At 32.7% G+C, this 11,413-nt stretch overlaps 1 pseudogene; it reads right to left on the bottom strand.

The window, feature by feature from the left end:
* Positions 1-1,046: 1,046 nt before the first annotated feature.
* On the bottom strand, positions 1,047-4,222 carry LOC120214204 (annotated as a pseudogene).
* Between the last annotated feature and the right edge of the window lie 7,191 nt (positions 4,223-11,413).

An 11,413-nucleotide genomic window follows, 5' to 3' on the forward strand; every position in this document is an offset into this window, starting at 1 on the left:
TGTTTTCCACCTACAATATTAATTTAATAATTTCATTTACACACATAATTATTTGATTTTTTGATATTTTATAAAATATTATTTAGAATTTAAATTTAACAATATTAACCAAAGATAATAATAAATATATTTTCACAGTGAAATAAGTATGGACACTTTTATAAAAAAGATAGATACTTTACATAACAGGTAAAAATATGACAAAACCAGATTCATTATGACAAAACCGGTCAAATTTACTTGATATGTTAAGTATAGACACTTTTATAAAAAGGATAGATACTTACCAATAACCAAAGTTTACCGGTTACCAAATTTTTAATAGTTTTTCATATTTTCTACCTAAAACATTATTAGTTGTCAACATAATAGGTACCGCTAAACCGAATTTATTAAATACATTTTAATGTATCCGGTACTGCCGTATATTAACCGTATATTAACCCGCCTTTCCTGAGACATTCCCTTCTGGTTGGGTATCCTATCTCTTGACTCTGTGTTTGACAATTAATCACTTTGCAATCCCAATGTCTGATTTCTAATTATTTAATCCACACTTGCTGCATTAGGAAACCTTATTTATTTATTTAAAATAAATTTGTTTTTAATTAAATTTTCTATTTCTTTAATTCTTCGTCTATTTTTCATTTTTAATGTGAAGCATTTTATTCCATATACACCAAATTAATTTAATTTAGTCAACTTGTTCTTATTTCTAAATCTCATCACACCCCTAGAAACCAATGCTCATTTTTCCTACCATTTTTATTTCATACGCAACCAGTTTTCCTCGTACCCATAAGTTTGTTTCCATTTAGGGTATCTTATTCATAATTTGTTATTTTCTTAACCTTTTAATAAAAGCAGAAGGTAAATTGTGTATTAGATTTAATCCACATTTCTGGATCATAAGCTAATAAAAAGACTTTTTCAACCGATGAAAGTAGAGGAACCTTTGAATTGTACAGTTAATCGTTATACGAAATGAAATGAAAGTACAGACAGGCAGGGATGTTTTTTTGGCTTTTGCTTTTAACAGCCTTAAAACCAGTTCCCCCAAAGGAAAAAGAAAAAAAAAACTATAAAATGGGACATATAAAGCCCTCAAATACATAGGACCCTGTCCTACAAATCGACTAATCGACTTGGTACTTGTAAGAACCGGTGCCTATGAAACCAAGGAACAAAGATACCAAGAAAAATGTTTAGAAATCGAAATTAATAACTACGACCATTTTACCGATTGCAAGTCCACAACATGGACTTGAGTTGCAGTCAGCTATACATGTTAAAATCAAGGTTTATTTCTTCCTCTATATTCTCCTACGTTGTCGCTGCTTGAATCCGTTAGGATCGTTAACCTCCTCGCAGTTTTCGTGAAGTCACTGCAATGGCAACAAGTAACTGATTACAATCCTTTGTCTTCCGGTAACAGATGGATTTGTAACAACGTAAGTTGTGGAGGATGAGTGAGTTTTACCTGAATGGTTCTTCTCCAATTTGTTTGACTGCACCCGTAGCATCCCGATACAGTAAATGACTTGAAGTTTCATGGTTTTCTATTCCGAACATGTCTGCCAGCTTTCTCTGCAATTCATCATAAGACCCCAGCAATGAAAGGTCGAGTGTACGACCAACATCCTCTGACTCCATGAAAACTTTACAGTGACCGATCTCTAAGTTCAGTTCATCTTCTTGGCGGTTATCCTTGTGCCAGTGGAGACCTTCGCAGGATGCACGCTCTGGAAGACCTTGTTGATGATGTGCAGATCCGGAACCATCAGAAAAGTTTGCAGTCTTATCCAGGTATTCCGAAGAATTATTACCGGTAAGAACAGGAGAGATTGTATCAGCAGAGCAGCTGAGGGAGATTTGCTGCTCGGTAAGAATTGCCTGGCCGAAAAGTACAAGCTGAGGCGTCTTTGCATCATCGGTTTTCTTGGAATTCTGTGTAGGATGGGACATGGTTAGCACACAAGAAACGTTATCACTCATGCTAGTCTTTCGGACGTTTGGGCCACCAATGGAGGTCCTATTGGGTGTAGCAGCATAATCGAGTGATGGGAAACTAGCCGGAAAGAGACCCGACCGCAGTTTATTAAGGTGAAGATCCGATAAAGATAGACTATAATGAGCATGCCTGGCTCCCTGCATGCCAGCAGGAGAAGTGTTGTGTGAACACCCAAAGGGGTTGCTGGCCCCAAGGAAGTTGCCTGAAAATGTAGGCATTGGAAGTTGACCATCGGCGGGAAAATCCGACTGCTGCGGCAGTTTCAGCTTCTTTCTTGGCGGTGAAAAGGGAGACAGATGAATTGCGGGCATGTTCGAAACCAATTCCACCAGCCAAGGACTCACTCGTTTTACATTTTGAAGCAAATCTGGCTCATCCCACATAACCTACAATGCGAAACTTGATCATATAAAGATCATATTCCAATTGACTATTCATCGGATCCAAACATATAAGGTCAATTACAGCTTTTATATTGATATGTGACACAAGATACGCAAATATAAACAAATCGCCATATACATTTCCGAATAAGCTATCCTACAAACAACCATTGCTGCCAATAACATTCATCTTGGGGAAAAAATGGAGAAACCATGGAGAAGCACACAATTAGAAGTGAGAAAAACGGACCTGAAGAAGCCTCCAAGGAGAGTCAGGCCAGCGAAGGGGATCTGCTACGTGAACCGAAGATATAGTGCCCATAAACCAACTAATCCGAGAAGAATCCTCTGTTTCAAATGCCATTTTAAATCTCATTCCCGAACACCACCGGATCTGCAATGATGCCTTAACTAAAGAGGCCTTCACGCAGAACTCTGGGGTACTCGCCCTCGGGTAGTAAACGACCTCAAGTTGTTGGCCGTTGGAAGCAAGTGTTGCAGCTTCGATAACGTGTTCAGGCCTAACCTTTTTCTTCCCCATCAAATTACCATTCGAGCTAACCCCATTATTGCTTCCATTTCTCATCAACTTGCTTTCATCTTCCCTCAGAAAAGGTGAAAATCCTCCATATGGGATCATACAATTCGCGGCGGTAGTATTCCATCCAGAAGAACTCTCGGGTCCTCCACTAATTCCCCTCTTTGCCCTTCGAATACCTATGCAAAGATCACCATTTTCCGCCCTCAAAAACACAATCGAATCCCCGGCTACAAGCTTCTTATTGTTAACAAAATTGCTCCAGCCCGTAGTCAAAAGATGTCTCCTTGGGTACCCCTATAAATATGCCTAAACTTCCAGGTTTCACCATGGACATCCTTGGCCAAAATCGTCTGAACAGGTGGATCAGCAGAGTAATCCAATCTGGGAAATATGGTTTCGGCACAATACCTCGGAACCGAAAATCCGCCGCCATTGTTAGCATCCGATTGTGTCAATGTCTTAGCAAAAGAAGCTGGCTTTTCTTGTGTTTCATTCCCTTTAATGTATCCAGTTCCATCATCTTCAAAATCAGGGTCATTACCATTAACAGGGGTCAGCTTGATTTTCACGAAAACCTCGTCGGTTTCGGTGTCGGCCATGAACTTAACAGCGGCAACTCTGCAGAGTATATAAGCCGGAATTCGAGAACAGTGCCCGAAATCGACAGTGCTGGAAGCGTGCTCGGAATGTCCTTGAGGAAAGTAAAAGACTTTGGCGTTAACCGAAGGCATTCGAACCATTCCACCAGCACAAGCATGCCACAGTTGAGAATCCAAGCAGAGAGAGAGAGAACAGGTTTTCTGAAATAAAGGGGTTGAATTAGAATTGAAATCAGTACCTTGAAAAGCACGTATGATCGAAGAACACTGTAATCGAAAGTGTTTTTTGTGTGTAAAAAAACCCGACAAATTCACTACAGACAACCAAGGAAAATAACTGTTCAATTCACCAAGTTTTGAGTTCACCAACAAAACCTTTAAGATCCAATACAAACAAGAAGAAAAACCCAGAAACTAAACACACGCAAAAAAAAAGAAGAAACTTTTGCACTCTCTTTGATCCCATAAAAGAACCCAGAAATCTCTGAGTAACAAACAACACACAAAGTTTCTGTAACAAAAAACCTCCTCCAAATTCTCCTCCTTTAAAGACCAAAAGAGGATATCTAGGAAAAGAAGAAGGAAAACAGTGATGAATCTTCTTTGAAAGTCTATTTTTTTCGTTCTTTCAAGGATTAAATCAAAGAAATTTACTCGTTGGCCGACACAGAAGCAGATAAAGAGCCATTAGCGCACAAACAAGAAGAAGAGAGGCAACTTTTTGGATCATGCAAGTGTCCAAAAAACATACACTGAAACAACACAACGCCCTTTTAACACCTATAATAATTATTAAAACCAATAATAAGTAACACCCAAAAACATAAATATTAACTCAAATTTATTTTATTATCAAATTTGTGTTATTTCCCTTTTTCTTCGGATCTGAGCGAAACTCAGCCAGCAAACCAACAAAGATCTTTAAGAAAACCTATCCATATTTCATTTTTTTTTTTTGAAACATGCAAGTGTTTAATACTTGTTAAAATATTGGTTTTTTAACTCTCATCTGCCAATAAAAAATGTATATTAAATATTGTTTGTCTTGTTAATGAAACTGTTGGCTAGCTTTTCTTATCTTGGTATGTTTATAAAATTTTAAAAATGCATTAAGAATATTTCTGTTTTTCTCTAAAGAGCAGATTCAAGTCCGAAAGCAAAGGTAAGGCAGTGGTTAACCAAAAACAAGACAAGTTAACCGTGGTTGATGGGTGCATTCCAAGTTTTAGTCAACTAGAGTTAAGGGTTTACCTTTTGTTTTTGGTTACCTCAAATTGTTTCACTTTTTGGATTTTGGGGTTGAAGATACTATTGTCGCCTATTTTTCCACTTAATTTTGCTAAAAGAAAATATTTTTCCCAAGAAATAGTAGTATTTTTGTTAATAAATATATGAAATTATTTGATAAAGTTAGCAACAATTTATATATATATAATTAAATTAATTTTTGTAACTTACGTAATAATTTTAATTTTCTTATTAAGAATTTCATATATATAAATCAATTTATTATTTTACGAACCAAGTGATTTTCGTAATAAAAGAATTGTTGATATTCCTTGAGGATCCGTGTTCGAGCGTCATAGACAGAGGTGTGAGCGTTCAATGTCGAAATGTTGAGAGTTTATCTTTGAATATATACTACCTTGTACTTACCCTAAATTAATAAAAAAAATAAATCAATTTATTTTTATTAAAAAATTATGAAATTATTTTAAAAAATAAATTATTCCATAGAGTTAACAATAATTTATATTATTAAAAAATAATAATTTATATATATATATATATATATCATCAAATTAAATTTGTTAACTTAAATAACAATTTCAAATTTTTTTATTAATAATTTCATATATATATATATATATATTAACTCAAATTTTTTTAAAAGATTAAATTATTTGATAAATTTAACAACAATTTATTTATATATATAATCATTAAATTAATTTTTAACTTAAGTAATAATTTTAATTTTTTTATTAATGATTTTATATATTTTTAACTTAATTTATTTTATTAAAAATATGTGAAATTGTTTTAAAAAACTTAAATTCAGTTATATATATATATATATATGAAATTATTTTAAAAAAATTAAAATTATTTCTTAAGTTAAAACTAAAATTATTTTTTACTTTTTTTTCTGTCATCTTTTACTGCATGTAATCCAAATACTGCATTTTATAACCAACTGGCGGGGTTAGCTCAGTGGTTTGGGAACTGATGTATAATCCATGTTACGCATGTTTGATTCCCACGTTCCATTCATGTTGTGACATGTGTCACAATCTAAGTAGAGAGTTTAATTTATTAAATTAAAATTAAGTTTAAAATGATATGATGTATAATTATTTCAATTTTTTTAATTGTTATATTAATATTTTCCTCAATTATTAACGACATATAGTTTGATTGATAATAATTAAATATTTAAATAGTCTAATTAATAAAAATAAAAAATAAAATAGTTAAATAATTAAGTGATCAATAATAATTTACTCTTATTTTTAATATTTAATCAGATGGATTTATCAAATAATAACTGTGAAAAGCCACATTCCATTTCCGTTGGGTTAGATCAGTGAAGTCAGTGAAATCTAATACATGACCAAATCTAAAATAAAAAAAAGCTTTTGTTGGGTATTTTTGTCACTCTCCTTGACGGGAAAAAAACCCCACTGTTTTCACCCGCAGTTTAAAGCGCGTGAAGTTTGCAGGTATCAGTGAGTTATTTATTTCTTAACACAAACCGGAATGAGAAATAGTTAAGTGGACTTTTTATTGGGTAAACTTCAAGTTTATCCTATTTGTCACATATCCAGATTTGGGTGCACAAATAGGACTGAGGGTACCTATTAATTTGATTTTTCAGCATAGATGGAGTTATATCAAATTTGAGTAATTTTCTAAGGGAGTAAATTATTTTTAAATAAATTACATGTTCATTTAATTTTATTTACAATATATCTTATTTTAGTATCAGTTTTATTGATAGTAACAAATTGATTGTCGTCATCATTCACCGTTTACATCTTCTAATTTAGGTGAAAACCACAATCAATATTCAAACAATGATCAACCGATACCATTAACAATAGAAATACGTAGAAGAGTCTAGAAAAAGATCATATATTTATTCCTTTCAAAAAGATAGAGTCCCTTTCTAGCTATGCATGTGTTGTAATCATCCTCCGGGTGAGCTCAAAATTGGACTTCGATTTAAATAAAACATGTTAGAGTCGACACCGATCATTTATTTTTTTTAAAAAAAATTATTAGGTTGACCAGACACCCCAATTTATCATCTTACCTGATCTGCTTTTTTACCATAAATATGTCGGGTTCGGTATCGATACCCAATTTCAATTCTGTAATTTCATCTCAAGAATGATACTGATACTCCACATTAGTATCGATACCCATGGTACCGATACTATCACTTCAGTATCGTACCCCATGAAGATTATACAAACGTTTGTCTTATGGTATCGATACTATTCATGAAGTATCGATATTGTTCATGAAGTATCGATACCCACACATAGCTATCACTTAATATTACCTTGTATTATCGGTACTCACTCAACCAGTATCGATACTACCAACCCAGATTCTACTTCATTAACCCGAAAATTATCATCACTTTGCCTAAACTCCACTTATACCACTCCCTTTATGCCATTAAACTTAATTACATATACTTGAACCATCTTTTAACATTACAACACATCATCATCTTCAATATCTCATTATAATTCTTAGAACCAAGAATCTTACTAAATTTTTAACATGTTCTAAATTCACTTCTATTACTTTTAACTTCTTAATTAGACAATTGACAAGTCAAATTTGAATTCAAACTTCACTTACTAATTCTCTTTCAATAATTCACTTAAAAACTCTTTACCTTCAATCTTTCATAACTTATTCATCTTTGAGTTTTAAGCCACCTAAAGCTTTCCTTAAACTTTCTTAACACTCCATTAATCAAAACCAACTTAAAAATTAACGGAAACCTTAACTGGATACCAACTTACCTTATTCATGGCTATACGGGAAGAGAAGAAGAAGAAGATAGCTGAACTCAAACTCTCCAGACTTTTCTTTTCATTTTTCCTCCTAATCCCCACGTGTTTTATAACCCATAAAGGAAAGATAAAAATCTTTCTTGCCAAATGACCATTTTACCCTTCTATCATTCCATATTTACTAATCAATCATACTCACCTAATTTTCAATTAAATCACTAAACTTTTAGCTTGTTTCAAAATTGAGTACAAAGTTTTCAAAATTTACATTTTAGTGACTAGTCCTATTTTTGGATGTTACAAATCTCCCCTCCTTTAAAAAATTTATCCTTGAATTTTCACTGCACCAATAGATGAAGATATTGTCTACATATATCTTATTCATATTCTCATGTTGCCTCCTCAATTTAATCTTTCGTGTTATCATTAATAAACTTGGCTTTCATTACTTCAATTCTTCAATTACTTTTTTCCTTTATACATCCATATCATGTCACTTATCATATAGACAGTAACATCAATTATTATCACTCACAATCATAAATTAATCAATTTCCTCATCAATCTCTAATTACCTTGCAATAATAACCAAACTTTTATTCCATCTTCATCATTCTTAAACTTCCTTAATACCTATAAATCATTCTTTTTCTCTATGACTACATCTACTTGACCAAGAAACATAACCTTAAATCTTCATCATAGATGATTAAGACATACACTTTGCAAAATCAAACAATCTTTCATATCACCTGAATATAACTTTTGTCATACCTGATCCTTTAAACTCCATCCTTTTCATTTCTTTATCCCATTATTTTTCCATAAATCAAGATCTCCTTATAACATAGGTAATATATTTTCCTTCATGCTCTCTAATCTCCTCATAACATAGGCAATATCTTTTCCTTCATGCTCTCCTACTCTTTTCATATCACTTATATTTATCTCTCCTTACCAATCTTTATCATATCTTTCTAACTTTGATAATCAACACTACTTACAAAAAACCTTATTCGTGAAAAATCCTTATTCAAATTACCACACATATCCCTTCTTCTCATCTTAAATTTTTCTATAAATCCTTAACTTCCTTCAAACATATGAATCCTTATCTCATTCACTACATCACATTTATGCGATTAAAATATACAACCATATTTGGTTAGCTTAACTTGATATCATCTTATAATCCTTTAACTCTAATACACTTACTATCATATAATTTTGTTAGTCAGTACTAGTTCTTTCAATCTATAGCACAAACCCTCATCAAACCAATCATATACATTCTTTCCAGTCGGAATTAACTCAGCAATAATTTACTTAACTTATTAAACCCTCAATTTTACTCATACCATAAAATTTCCTTAATTCAATTTCAGTCATTCTAACTTCCTTTGTCTTATAAAATAATCATCGATGTACCCATTCTTAAACTCTTCCGAAACAATATCCGCATCACTTGATCTTTTAATGTTATTATGGTGACATTTATCAACCAGATTCTATCTTATCCATATAATAACGAAAGTACTCCATATAACTTCTCTGATTCAAAGCAGTGGAGACCCTCTAACGTTATTCTAACGTGTTCTCAACTTCTGAAAACAACCTTTGATCTTATAAGGCACTTCCTGAGGTGTCCGCTCTTCATCCTTCCTGGCCAGGGCAGGTGAATTGCTACCACCATTAGGTCTATCACCTTTCACTTAATTCAAAACTTCCATTACTATACTTCTAATATAACATAATAATCCTACTCTATTAACAAGACAACTCACTCCTTACTCTATCAGATCAGAAAATTTTCACTTCGTGTTGGCAGGTACACATTTTAAAACTCTTTTGACTTCAGTTTAAGCCTAGAATCTGCTAAACCTTAGCTCTGATACCATTAAATGAACACCCCAAACCCGTACACGACCCAGATATGAATTCCAGGTGTCACATTGACTTTTCAAAACATTTTTCTTTACAAATTAGCTAAAATTCCATTAGACATTTACAATAAAACTGAATAATTTCTATTATGTAAAATATATAATTTTACAAACCTGTCAGAGCATACTTGATCCAAATCTTTAAATTACATGCCAACTACTTTCAATAAAACAAAATTCATATAATTCAAGGCTTTTCTGATATGATCTTTAGGAAGGAGAAACTGACATGGTTTGTCTATTTTCGATCCCTCTTCCTCTTCTCAAACCTACGTGTGAAACACTAACACGCTAAATCATTGACTTAGTGAGGCATATAAAACATATAATGTAACTGAAATTACTAACAATGCATGAACATTTAATTCTATCATATCATACAAAATCATATACTATTTCATGTAACAAATACATACATGCATATATATCATTCTCTATATTCTTAACATTATCATATTTGATTTTCATTACTTTCTCTTATCATTTAAACTTGTACTTAACACTTATATACATCATATCATACTTTCACACAGTAAAACACATAACAATACATATACTTTATTTATGTTATATTTTTAATAGCCCATGTACACTTGTGAGAACTAAAGATATTTGAGTACATTGAGGTTGTGCACATATGTTGTCACCACAGCTCGTATAATTCCCACTTAGTGGCATATGAAATTTGTCCTGAAGGACAACATAGATGTCCCAAAGGACCACATATCACATATATGTCCCGAAAGACCACTCCTTAAGGACCACATACATATTCCAATGGACCAAATAGGTGTACCGAAGTACCACATATATGTTCCAAATGATTACATATATGTCCCGAATGACCACGTAGAACCCTTGACTCTTGGCATGCCAACTATACCCCTTGTTCTCATAACACATAACATATGCATTATCATTTATGATAGTTCATGTCACTTATTTCACATAAACATATAAACACATGTAATCACGTAGCTTATGTCACATATTCTCGTAGAGTCTCATATCTCATTATCACATATATCATTTTTATATATATCTCATATCATGTTTCATGTAACCACATATGTCTAATAACATGTATCTTATATGCACACCTTCACTTATCTCATATCATATAGTTTATGTTTTGTTCTCTTATGTTCACATATCTCATGTAGTACATCGATCATGTAACTCATACAATAACATGTCAACACATATACTCATGCACACATACATATCAAAATAGATACATGCTTGTATTCATGAATTCATACACTTTAATATGGAAATAGACTCATCACAAGTCTTATATCCATCAACTTCATATACCTAATAGTATGCACTCACCTGGGCCTCACTAGCCAATGCAACCACTTATAATTCTTGTGTAACCTTATAGCTTCAACTCATCTTGGACTTATCTTCAATCGATATCTACACGAATATACAATCCAATAAATATTGGGATTCGAATTAATCGAAAAGATTCTTACGAATATAACTAAACAAAACACTGCTTTCTTAATCCCAACTTAAGTTGTATCGGAACTACTGTTACAGTATCGATACCCTCATGCTTGTAGTATCGATACCCTTCCACGGTATCAATACCCAATTTCGATTCTGTAATTTCATCTCAAGAATGGTACCGATACCTTCACATTGGTATCGGTACTCATGGTACCGATACTATCACTTTAGTATCGATACCCCAAGAAGATTATACAAAAGTTTGCCTTATGGTATCGATACTGTTCATGCAATATCGATACCCACACATAGCTATCACTTAATATTGTCTTGTAGTATCGATACTCACTCAACCAGTACCGATACTGTAACATCCTCAATATCGGGTTAGTGACCAAATTATAAAGTTTCAGAAATTGGTGATTAAAGTAGGATAATTGAATA

The sequence above is a fragment of the Hibiscus syriacus genome, unplaced genomic scaffold (assembly GCF_006381635.1).
Source record: "Hibiscus syriacus cultivar Baekdansim isolate YM2019G1 unplaced genomic scaffold, ASM638163v2 tig00110055_pilon, whole genome shotgun sequence".
In the NCBI taxonomy this organism is placed as follows: Eukaryota; Viridiplantae; Streptophyta; class Magnoliopsida; order Malvales; family Malvaceae; genus Hibiscus; species Hibiscus syriacus.